Genomic DNA, 13355 nt, shown 5'->3' on the forward strand with positions numbered 1-13355 from the left:
GTCAGCACTCGTCACGCCTCTATAAAGTTTTTATTTAGCCATTCCTGTCACGTCTTTAACGCTATCGACGTAAGTGTCGATGGCATTAAAAACGACACTCGTGGAAGTATTCCCATTTCAATTACTCTAACAAGAAATAAGGACGGGACGAGGGTGTTGGGGAGAGCCGATACATTAAAGATGACGTACGGTCGAAGATTAAATAATCGATAACTTCAGGATTAGTGATACTAGACACGAGCGGACATCACCGAACCACCCCACATCTTCAGAATGTCATTGTGTTAGACAGGAACTGAAGGTTATGGTGATTTATTGCGCATAAAGCAGGGACATCTCATGTCACAAAATAGAAGAAGAAGTTAGGGAAGCGTGGTTTTGGTTATTTGGAGCGAAATTCGAGTTTATTGATTTTTTTAAAGGAAAACTAAAACTTATCACATCCTTCAGGTATTTGCAGAACATCTTATTTTACAAAAGATGTTCTACACAAGATTGTGTATTTGAGAGGAATAATATTGATTCGGTGCATACTATAATTGTACATCTCTGGTTATGCTGCATTCAACGAGAGAATTCACATCAAGTTTTGTTACTAAACAGTTTATCAGAGCATTCTTAAGTTATCTGCGAAAGGTTGAATACACACTTTCTACTAAGCAGTGCTATGATAGAAATAATACTGACTTTGTTCTGAAATGATTTATTTTACTATTAAAATAAATACAGAGTTAAATATGATTTGTTATTATTAGTAGCATTTTATTTTGCTTATTATTCAATTGGAATTTACCGGGTTCGGAGATTAAATCAATTGTTTTTGCGAAAAATGCATTTTTAGTATTATCAGAGGTATATGATGCATGAAAGCAAGTTTATACAGCATCAGCCAAAAAAAATCTTCCCATTTAACCCATCCATTCGCTCCAAAAGTATGTCCAGTTCTTCCTTGAATTTATTCAAGCTATCAACTTCCACAACGACAGATGGAAGTTTGTTCCAGCAATGTACTGCCAGCTGGCTAAAGGAAATTTCCATACGTCTATTCTACAACTGTCTTTCCTCAATTTGAATTTATGTTCCCCTCAGGTGTGTAATCTCAGCAAGAACCCATTCAAGGCCTTGTACACCTCAATCAGATCACCTCGAAGGTGTCATTCTCCAGACGCCGAAATTTGCAGAACTTGAGCCTTTCTTGGTATGAGGACCCCTTCGTTCCCCTCACTAATCTTATTTCCCTTCTCTGTACTCGTTCTAGCAACTCTATATCCTTCTTGAAATAAGGCCTCCAGACCTGACCACTGCCTTATAGAAAGGGACAATCATCTCCTTTTCCCTACTAGCAAAATTCAGGAAAATTAAGTAGAGGAGATAAGAATATTAACATAGCAATGATTGATTCCCTCCCAAATTATCATTTTACAAGTTTTAAACCTGAAATAAGCCGTTTAGCAACTTAATGCAATTGCTATTTTATACAGTGATCGTCTCCAAAAGAAATCAATCAGAAAATTCTATTTTATTATTCAAACTTTATTAGTTTCCATCAATTTAATAAACCTTAAGTGATAATCAGTTCAATAAATATTAAATTATATTAAAAATAGAATATTTATAAAACGCAGTATGTTTGAAAAAAAATTAAAAATATCATTATTGTAACATTCGTAGGGATTTGCTTTCAATATAATTTACATTTTCGGGATATTAGGACATTCAAATCAATTTGGAGCATTAAATTTCCTACAATGCTACCCTCGAACAATTTACATTCTAGAACTGTAATTGAGATTATACACTCGGTTTCCGTACACCATTAAATTATGTGCTCAAAGTGATAATCCTGGAAGTGAATCTCGTATATAACTACTGTCCTTATCCTTCTTTGATTACATAGTCCTATATAGCTATCTGACAAGCAGTTTCCCTAAAATCTTTGAATACTTCATCTAATTACAATTACGTGAGAATAAACTTTCGAAATTGCGCCTGTCATTAGCACCTGCTTGATAATAATGTTCTAAGCACTCTCCACGAAATTTCGCAGACCAGATAATGCTGGCTACTCTAGAATGATTTCTACTTTGCACACAAGAGACGCGCCCGAAATATTAATAAATACTACTACTGAAAGCTCCATGTGCCTCACATTCTTCGGTTTGTGTAGGGATGGTTGTTGGGAATTTTTTCACACTTTAACCGTAGAAAGTTTTTTTATTAATTCGTAAATAAATCAAGTTAACTTGTAATTCAGCTGGAAAGATTAACGAAAGGATAAAGTTTATGGCCAGTGAAAGATGGAGAACGGATCTAAATTGGGTTAGATGTGTTATCGACGTTTAGAGTTGCAAACGCCATTCATCCATTTCGCATGAATACGTGAGTAGTACGAGTGTTTCCAATTAGAATTGGGGGGCAAATGAAAAAAATTACATACTAAAGTTGTCGCGAAGACAACCACAAATTGCTTTATGAATTCTCGCTAACAAAGGGTTCTCGTATACCGTTAATGGGAATTTTTAAGGCTTTAAATGAAATCCTTTCAGACTATACATAAAATGCAACTCATTTGGACTATCCAATTAGCGAGATGTCGAAGAGCAAACAGTGATTCTGCGAATATAGTTACTGCTGTACTTAACGTCAACTAATAGAACTTGTTTCTCGTATATTTTTTAAAAAAAATTTCAATTAATGCACAAATTACTTTTATACCATTTTCGCAAGTTACTGAATAAGCAAGCTTCGAATTAATTTCCGTAATTTCTTAACCAGACTTTTTTTCCCCTCCTATTCTTGCAGAAGCCCCTTGTCACGAATACTACATAGTAATAATTTTTTTTCGACATCCCTAAAAGTTTAAGTACTTTTGTTATTTTAAATCAGTACTTCTGAAACTGTAGGTCATTATTTCCTTGGAGGAGTCCATGAGACCTTTTCCATTATCGATGGCTTTTAACAGAACGAAATCTCTACATTTGAATGCGCTTTTTGTAATTTGTGAGTTACATCAGAACTGGATTTTTTAGACGCCGCTTTAATGAAACTACCCTCCCACCGATGAGGAACAAATGGATGCGGAACATCCATCTGGTAGGAAGGAGTATCGTATTACAAATAAGTAATACTCTCTTTCGAGGAAGTAGTATTTGTGTAGTACTAAGGCATAGTGTACATAGTGATTAGGGAGGGGGGCGTCACCAGTGGGTACCCACAACTGCGCAATAAATTTAACAATTTTAAAAATTAAAGATTAAAATTATTAAATTTTATTTTAATTTTATGTATTTGTTATTATATTATAGCGAAAAAAAAAGCGGACTGACACAGTATTGTATTGCACGCACAGATGAACTTTGATTTTAGGTGACCTTCTTATAAGCCCCTTTCTGTTACTCCACTGGATTTTTTTTTTCTTTCAAAGTTAGAACCACACTAACAACTATAAATACGGTTATAAAAGACTTTACAGTTATTTATCTGTTGCGCCTATTGCAGCCATTTCCAGAAAAGTTTCGTGCAGAGAAAATAATTCTCTGAATATATATTATTACAAATGTTCTTCCACTTTACTGCCTCCGTTTGTCACAAAATATTTTGATAATATTGAAAGATCAATCTCTGTGTACGCTTATGTTTATCATAAAGGTGGTGGGGAAACGGAAACGCAGCAATAATATTTGAATCGTTCCAAGTCTAAGGAAAGGCGTTACCAGTTTAGCGAAAATTTAGTATTCCAGGAATCTCTAGTAGCGATCTGAAGTGGGATAGTGAAAAATTGTGGACTTCTAAGCAAAATAGAGGTGACCGATGGAACGTTAACTCGAGGCAAAACGATAAAATGTTGCACGCACGACCAACTCGATATGAACTATTAATAATATTATGGCTCTGGCTGGGAATGTAGTTAGGAATCAAGTTAGGTAATGTAAGCGGTGCGTCACATTTTTTAATTTATCAAAAATCAATTCGTTCGGTGTTTTTTCTTTAATTGAATTTTCGTTTACTGCGATTAACAGAAGTGAAAAGTAAATAACTAATTAACTCTTTATTAATTAATTACTAATTAAGTAACTGATAACATATAAAAGTGTTGTTTTCACTTCGCTGCACATACATCACGTAATATTCACTAAACCTTTTGCGATACTCTTATTTACTCCTGGAACTCAAATGTAGCCAATGTGTATTTCACGAATCTTCGGCGATTTAATGAAATAAATAATAACAAATGCCGCAGATTATAGTACGCAGTCAACGCTTTTGTAATGTGCACTTTGCTTATTTCCTTCTGGATTTCAATAACAATAATATAATTCTTCATGTTTCTGCTGCAGTTAATGCAATAAAAGCACTGGACTTTTATTTCTCCGTTTTTAATGAATTTGTGATGTCTCAACAAATCTATCCACAAGGGCGAAATCTGGATGAAAATTCAACTAGGAGTTGAATTTTTATTGACGAATTCACCAGCGCATTATTTTTCGCAGAAAAATGCATGGATGCTGAAAAAAAATTTAGAGACTAGGGCGTACTAGAAAAAGTAATGTTCTTACTTGACAATGCGTCCTATCGTTGATCTTGAGTCTCGTGATTGATTACATCATTGATCCAACCAATGGAGGAGATAGAAAACTTAGAGCGTCATTATCAGAACACTTTCTTCAGGAACTTGTGAAAGTGATTTCGATCTTCTTGGTTTCTGGAAAGGATACACAATGAAGATGCAATTACAAATCCATACTTTTAAACAAAATGACTCTTCACTGAAAATCTTTAAAAAATACTGTTAAGTGAAAAGCTTTCAGAATAAACGATATTTATTTTAAACTCGATATTATCTCTCTTCTTCCCTTATCCTGACTGTAAATATAGTCAAACTGTAGGCTGACACTATTACATCCAGGAGTAGGGATGATTCTTTTCATTTTAAAAAAAGATTTTTATTTTAATTATGTGCCACAAAATTTTATTAGGGATGACAAAATTTCAAACAGCATCTTCAGAGCAGACAGTGCACAAAAATTAATGCCGTTTCAATTATATTTCTTCCATTAAAACGTTGTTCTGGCTTAAAATCTGCTTAATGAAGAATAATTTATTTTACTATTTAGCTCGAATATTCAGAAGCACTTTACGTATTTAACCACATGCGCTAGTACCTCATTAAAGCTCTAAGTGGTTTATTTTAGCAGTCACGCGCGAACTTTATTCTTCAAAGATGCTGCCCGTTCCCATGGCAATAGCATCGCTATACAAAGAACATTTTTACTCAGGAAATAGCCACGGGGGAAAAGTAAAGAACACAATGATGTTACTGCCTGAAGTTTGTTGGATAATTTCAGTCAACAACAGATGGCTCATCTCGGTATCTTTAACCAGCCTGCTACTGAGACGTGTCCGTGGACCCAAACAAGAACAGAGTCTGTTAAAGAAAACGAATTTGCTCCAACGAATTTCTGTCGAGTACCTTGAAATAGAGACCCAGGTTTTATTCGAAAGAATGTCCACTTTCAGTTGTTTTTTACAGTACGAAATGTCCCATTTCCTTTCACGGTCTGCGCTGTTATCAATGATTAATGTTTTTGTTTCTCTGTAGAGGTACAGGCGATTCCCATGGATACTGGCAGCATCCATTAAACTAAGGGATGGAGAGTTAACTGGTTGCATTGGGTTCCCTCAGCCAATTCTATTTACACGCGAGATGATCCTTTTTATTGCGAACAATCCAATTATCTAATTAAGCGAGGGCAAATTACCTAATTTGAATTCCGTCATCATTTTGTGCGGTTGGACTTAATGAGAGTACTATTCTTTTGTTTAATGTGACAGCTGGTCGATCTAGAATCTGCACAGCAATACTGAATGAAATTCTACTTGAAGTGCAATAGCAATTAACACTATTGTTTTCCTATATATATACTGCTAATGAATATTCTGAATATGGAGAAGTTGGCGAATGATGGTTGCTATTTTCCAGTTTTGTTCTATGCACATTTAATGAAACTTTCCACACGAGACTATTTATACTAGCCTTCTATGAAGGAAGTTACTTTAATCCATTAGCATTTTGGAATATTTTAGTTGAAACATCTAATGATTCTGCAGGCGTTAAAGTCATAAAGAAAACAAAAACGACTTGCTTTCTTAATTGTCTTTATAGAATCAATTGACTTTTCTTATTGTGAAATCATAGATCGAGGAGTAGAAATAAAGTGCAAAGGATTGATTTGCGCTTTAAATCAGCTGAAACCTTCTTTCTGACAAATTATGCAATTTCCATTTTATTTTAACTCCTGGATACAATATGATGCTTCACCTTGTATTGGCACAACCATCCAGACTTTTCGCAGTGACACCATTACCGATATTAATACGGCGAGGAAAGTTTTCCAAGCTACTGTTGCCCTCATCTAGCACTATCCTTGAACTTCAGTAGTGGGGTCATTTAAAAAAGAAGATGAAATGTAACGTTGTGCAAACTTTAGCAATTTTCAGTCGCATATAATATCAGAAACATTACTCGTGTATCCTGCAGTAAACCGGCGTATTCCAAGCCAATAAATTCTGATAAAAAAAATAAATAAAATTCGGAAGTTTCCGATCAGAGCTGATATGGGTTTTTTTCCCAGCCAAGACCAAGAGTTCTGCTGTTTTTTTTCGTAGTTTTTATCCGATTACCTAAGACATTACTGTTGCAGCATATCATTGGCAAACCCGGGATTCATGAGTTTGTCTCGCTCAGCCTCCTCCAATAAACAAATTGTTATTTGTTTCTTTCCAACAAACTGGATAGTGGGATTGGCCATTAAGCTCTACCTCAGTGGATATCACCTGAATTAGTTACCTAAAATAAAGATTATTTCTGGTTCCCAGTTTTCTCAGAAAGTTTGTGATTTAAATTAATATTAATCAAAATTAATAACGAATGATTATTCATTTCAATAATGATTAAATGATAAACGTGTATATTGTACCTTCTGTACGTTCACATATATATTATACGTTCATCATCTAATGATTAGATGATGAACGTATATTTAACAGAAGAAATTGTGCTGTTTGTCAAACACGTGGCGTGTATGACAAAGATTGTTCTAGACCGATCTTAAAATTTGGTTTGTTATCGTGGATTTAAAGAATTCCCGATCTTAAAATTTAGTTTGTTATCGTGGACGGCAACTACCGGGGGAGAAAACAGAGTGAATGAAATTTCCTTATTTTTAAATTAAGATATAACCCCTATTTAACCCTCTGCTAAAATCTCTCTAACTGTTCCTTAAAACTGAATAAAAAAGATGATTTTTATGGTGTGAGGTTTCCTCCCCCTCAAGTATTCCCGAAATAACAGAAGAAACAGTGTGTTGAATTTAGGGGCCATTCATGCAATACATAACACAGTTTAGTAACCTTTTTGAATATTCCTGTAACAACAGTTTTGAACCCTTTTCCATTACGTAATTCATACCACAATACTTGTATCTGACTGTTCCCTCCCTCCCTCCACTTTTTCCATTATTCTGTACAGTGCTATTACCTGTCATTTAAAACTTAAACTTATAAAGTGCTGGTTTGAGCTATCGAAAGTTCGCGAATTTTCGGAAAATCTGCACAGTTCGATATTTTTCAGTTGGCACAATTCCTATAAAAATAAGACTACTCTAAAGGATCGAAACCATTTAACAGAAGAAATTGTTGTATCGTATCAATGTATTTATATCATCGAATGCATGGATCGAATAATATAACTAAGTAAAGGATATTATTTTTTTACGGTTTTCAAGCATACATTGGGGAATAGCAACCCCAAAATAAATTATACACTTGGTGGGGTGAATTAAAAATAGTGGAGGAAGAAAGGGATCTGGGCGTCATGATACGGGTAGATATGAAGTTTTCTGAGCAGTGCAAAGAGGCAGCCAGGGAAGTCCATGGTGTCCTATTGATGATTTATCGAACGTTATCCTGTAGAGATAGGGTGGCCATAATGAATAAGGTCCCACTAAATAAAGCAATTGTAAGACCACATTTCGAATACTGTGTTCAGGTATGGAGACCTCACCTGAAAAAGGGCATTGGGATTCTTGAAATGATCCAAAGACGGGCAACTCGAATGGTGAGATCGGCAGAAGGACGACCGTATGAGGAAAGACTCCGATTATGTGGGTTATAGAGCTGGCCAACCAGACACCTCACAGGTGACCTGATTGATGTTTATAAGCCTCTGAGAGGGGTTAGGGGTGCCTCCGTAGCCAGGTGGGTAGGAGCAGCAGTGCGTAGCACCCGCTTCTTGATCAGACCGGGGTTCGAGCCTGTGACCACCAAATACGGAGGATGCGGAAAGGTCAGGAAATGACCACCGCATATCCCCGGAGCAATATGGCCTTAGTTGCTAATGCTCCTAAACAAAAACCCAAAAATAACAAATAGCAGAGGGGTTAGTAAACTGAATGAAGGTGGAATTCGCACTCTTCTAAATAATTCAAGAACTATGGGTCATAAATTCAAATTACAGGGATAGAAGATTAGATTAGATTGTAGGAAGTTGTATTTTAGCCAGCGGGTCGTTGTTGGAATAAGCTGCCCTCACAGTTAGATGAGGCCGGCAGTTTGAATTAATTCAAAGTCAACTGGATAGTTACCCCGGGGCTCACACCTGGGCTGGATATCATCATTCTTCTCTTTCTTGATGATTCCTTTCTACTTTTGACTCTCTCTCTCTCTCTCAGAGTAACTCGGGAATTTTTTTTCGCTGGTGTAGCATAAGCTTCAGGCTTCCTTGCACCATATGGCTAATAATAATATATAAGGAGGGAAGCATATAATTTGTATTTTATTATCTACTTGTTTTGCCAGTACAGCAAAAGTCTGTGGCTTCCTTGTACATACATGGCGAATACTATTACCTTAGAGTACAATAAGTTGCTAAACTAATTTGTTGTTTTTGGATCAACTGCACCATTCCGATTTTTGATCTGATAATGGGATCATGCTGATGATCCAGAAACGTAGCCTAAAACACATCTCAGAAAAGTTATTGTACTATATTTTGGGTGATATTTGATGATGACTATACAAAAACTTTATTTTTTAACCGCCTGGAAATAGTCTTCCCCAGTTAAAAAAAATTTCAGTGACTTATAACCCCCCCCCCCAGAGAATACGATGCTCTTTTACACAGTTCCTCCAGCCGTTCTCCAAATTATCCCCTCCCCCTCAACATCCCAACGAAACAGCTTAAAGCTTCAACTGCTGGAGAGGATTACGCCCACAAATAGGATTATTCCTCCACTAAGATTACAAGCGTCACCTTCGCTCTGCTGACCTGTTCTTGTTGTCACTCTTAATTGTGGAAGTTTCACTGCAGAAGAAATGCTTCAATCGATTTCCGATCGAGAAGTTGTGCCGTAAAGTATGCTTTGTACACAAAGTAAATATTTACTTCGACTCTCAGGAATACTCGGATAACATTGTTTAATGCAAATTTTGCGAAACATTGCTACTTTGCAGTGCTAAAATTGCATTGTTATTTTTATGGTATACCCTTCTAGCCGTAATGGCTGTGTCCGGGTTGAATAACTTATAAGACAAAAAAAAAAAAAAAAAAAAAATCGAGTCTGTGAATGGCAAGCATTCATGTCAGAATGTCGGGATGAAAATCATTTAACCCACTGGCCCAGATCGACTAAATCGGTCACTATGTGTATATAAAGCTCGTAAGGCTTCCCTTCCATCTCTTGACATAAAATGGTACCAACAAATTGGAATTTCTTTTTAAGTTTAAACGATTTTAACCCAGTTGTATTACTGTACATCAACACCAATTATTTCGGTTTTAATAAGGCAAACGGTGGATACTTTTAATTAACAACGAAACGCGAGAAATTATTTATGGAGAGAATTGAGTCCTTGTAGCTGCTAACGAAGCTCTACCAAAACACAACTGACAGGGTTGGCTGCTGCTTCTCTGTAGCATCATGTTTGTCAGAGAAAACACCCACGTATTCTTATTAATGCCTTTCCCTGATACGTAGACTCAGCGAGCTCTCCTAACTAACAAAGTAATAAGCAACAACATAAAACGCTGTGTCACAACCCGCGTAGTTACTTCATTCTTCTTGGAACATTTCTACTCAAAGTTATTTCCTTTATAGCGCTGCCTTAACTCAAAAAATAATAACATCTCTACATCTGTAACAGTCACTTTCCCCGCTAAAGTTTCTTTCACATTTCCGTATCATCATGGTTACTCTAGTCACGAACCAGGTCAAAAAACAAACATCTATAAGAGTAATACTTCCAAGGAGCAAAAGTACATTTCGAGGCTTCTGGAAATCCCTTAGTTTTTTTCTTCCTGGACAAAACGTTGTTGTTGTTGTGATGGGGGTTTAATGGCGCACAAGCTGCTGGGGCTATAGTGCGCCTATTCATAGGAAAATAATAAAACTCAAATTTTGGATAGAATCAATTTATGGCTTATTAGAGTGATGTTTTAAAATTTATGATACAATCCAATTTTTTTCAAAAAAGAGAAGAATTCATTGATGTTTGCATCGTCACCTATAATATTTTTTAATGTCTTCGGTTCCGGAAAATTTTTTAGGGAAAGGAGGATGGATATTCTGTCCTGATCATAGTGAGGGCAGTCAACGAGAATGTGTTTGACTGATAAGTGCGAGGAACAGTGTGGACAATGAGGAGGATCCTCTCCTGTAAGTAGGTGAAGGTGAGTGAGATATGTATGTCCTATCCGTGCTCGTGCAAGCACTACTTCTTCTCTTCGTACTGTTTTGATGCTAGAGCGCCAAAGCTGTGGATCCTGTTTCAACTGATAAAGTTTATTATTGCTTTGGGTGTCCCATATCTCTTTCCACATCGCAAGACATGTTGTTTGTATGATATGATTATAGTCATAGATTGGAATAGGAGCAAGGGTTAAATCATAAGTTGTTGGATTTTTGGCAGTTTTGTCAGCGAGTTCATTCCCTTTTATCCCCGAATGGGCTGGGATCCAGCAAAAGGTCACTGATTGATGACGTTCCTCAATTTTTAATAATAGGCTTCTGATTTGGTTTAATATAGGATGAACCTTATAACCAAAGTTTTGTATTGCTGTAATTGAGCTTAGAGAGTCAGTATATACAATATATTTTAGAGATGGGTAGAGATTCAGGTTTTCTAAAGCTAACTTTATTGCATGAAGTTCTGCAGAGAAGCTGCTATACTCAGGTGGAAGGGAAGCAGAAATGATTGTAGAGGGAAATACTGCTGCTGCTCCAACAGCTGAGTGTGATTTGGAGCCATCAGTATATATTGGCAATAAACTAGCATATTTCTGAATATGGCTTGCATGGAGTTGTTTCATGTTCAGTGACGGTAAAAGATTCTTTCCACATTTTTGAAGGTAAGTATCACAAGTTAATTGTGGAGGAGGTGTCCAAGGTGGGTGTAAGCATTTCATTATGTCTAGCCTGTTGACACTAGGAATATTCCAACTCTGTGTTATTTCAATTAGTCGTAAGCCTGCCGGTCTTATTTTACTGGGTTTGTTTCTATAAAGGTTTTGCAGTGGTGGATTAAAGAGATACGGCCCAATAGGGTGCTGACAGCAGTTTTGTATTCGGGCTGCATACTTAAGAAGTAGTGTTTTCCTGCGGAGACAAAGAGGGGGCTCATGTGCTTCAATATATAAACTTTGGGTAGGGGATGTCCTGAATGCGCCAAGGGCAATCCGCAGTGCACTATGCTGTATAGGATCTAACCAGCGTAGTGTACTCTTTCGGGCAGAATCGTAGACTGGAGCACCATAATCCAAACGGGATCTGATCAATGCTCTATATAGCAGAAGCAAAGATGTACGGTCTGCTCCCCAAGACATTGCAGATAAAGCTCTCAGTATGTTCAGTTTTTTAAGGCAGGAAGTACGTAGCGATTTAATGTGTTCAAGGAAATTTAATTTTCTGTCAAGGATTAATCCCAAGAATCTGATATTGTTGGTCACTGGAATGGGAAAATTTGACATCTGAAGTTCAGGATCTGTATGCATTTTTCGTTGATTACAAAAGTGGACTGCAACAGTTTTCTGCTGAGATAGACGATAGCCATTGAGTCCTGCCCAACTTTGCACCTTATTCAAGGATAACTGCAGTTGCCGTTCAATGGATCTCATATTCTGAGAATGGCAAGAAATGGATAGATCATCCGCATAAAGATAGGTCTCAACTGTATTTGGGAGTTCTTTTGTTATAGAATCAATTTTAAGGGCGAAGAGGGTTGCACTCAATACAGAACCTTGTGGCACTCCTTCTTCCTGAAAAAATGTCTTAGAAAGAGAGTTGTGGTATAGGACTTGGAACGAACGGTTCTGGAGAAAGTTTCTGATAAATATAGGAAGGTTGCCCCTTAGACCAAGGGCATGGAGGTCGCTGAGAATGCCATGACGCCAGGTAGTGTCAAATGCCTTCTCTATGTCAATGGAAACCAAAACGAGATGTTCATTTTTTACGAAGGCATTGCGAATTGCAGACTCTGCTTTAATCATGAGATCTAAGGAGGACCTGTTCTTACGAAAGCCATGCTGTTTATTACTCATTAGGTGTTGTGTTTCGATGGTCCAAACAAGTCGATTATGAATAATTTTTTCAAGTAATTTACCGAGGCAACTGGAGAGGGAAATTGGTCGGTAATTGTATGGCCTTGTAGGGTCTTTTCCAGGTTTCAAAAAGGCAAGAACTGTGGCATGATGCCAGGAGATGGGATAAATGTTTTCCATAAATATTCTGTTATAGTAGACCAGTAGTATTTGTAAATTTTTGTCACCAAGGTATTGTAACATGATATAAGATATGCCATCTGGCCCAGCAGCACCGTTGTGTGTCGTTTTCATGGCATGTAGGAGTTCGTGATATTGAAGAGGCTGGTTATACGGAAGGAAAACTGAAGTTCGAAAGTTTATGGCTCGTTCTTCAGTCTTGGTCTTTATTTTCTGAAAATCCGCCGAATAATTTGACACCGCTGAAACTTTAGCAAACGTTTTGCCCAAAGCATTTGCTATGTCCTCAGGAGCTGAGAGTTCCTGCCCATTCCATGAAAGAATAGGTGAGGGGGTTGTAGGGAATTTTCCAGAAATCTGTCTGATTTTCTTCCATATTAACCTGGAGTTAGTGTTTCTGTTTATGGTAGATGCAAAATGAATCCAAGAATTCTTCTTGGCTTGCCTTTGAATGAGACGTGCTTTCGCTCTTAGTTTCTTGTAATTGATTAGATTAGTCGTGGTTGGTGATCTGCGAAATATATTCCATGCTTTATTTTTTAACTTCTTTGCTTTAGTGCAGTCTTCATTCCACCAATAATTA

At 36.8% G+C, this 13355-nt stretch overlaps 1 protein-coding gene across 1 annotated transcript in view; it reads left to right on the plus strand.

Annotated features, from left to right (window-relative positions):
• The window catches only part of LOC150089430 (synaptotagmin-5-like), a 152408-nt gene that overhangs the window by 785 nt on the left and 138268 nt on the right, over window positions 1-13355 (plus strand). The window lies entirely within an intron of this gene.

The sequence above is a fragment of the Mastigoproctus giganteus genome, chromosome 2, assembly GCF_048544385.1.
Source record: "Mastigoproctus giganteus isolate SK-2022 chromosome 2, ASM4854438v1, whole genome shotgun sequence".
NCBI classification, from domain to species: Eukaryota; Metazoa; Arthropoda; class Arachnida; order Uropygi; family Thelyphonidae; genus Mastigoproctus; species Mastigoproctus giganteus.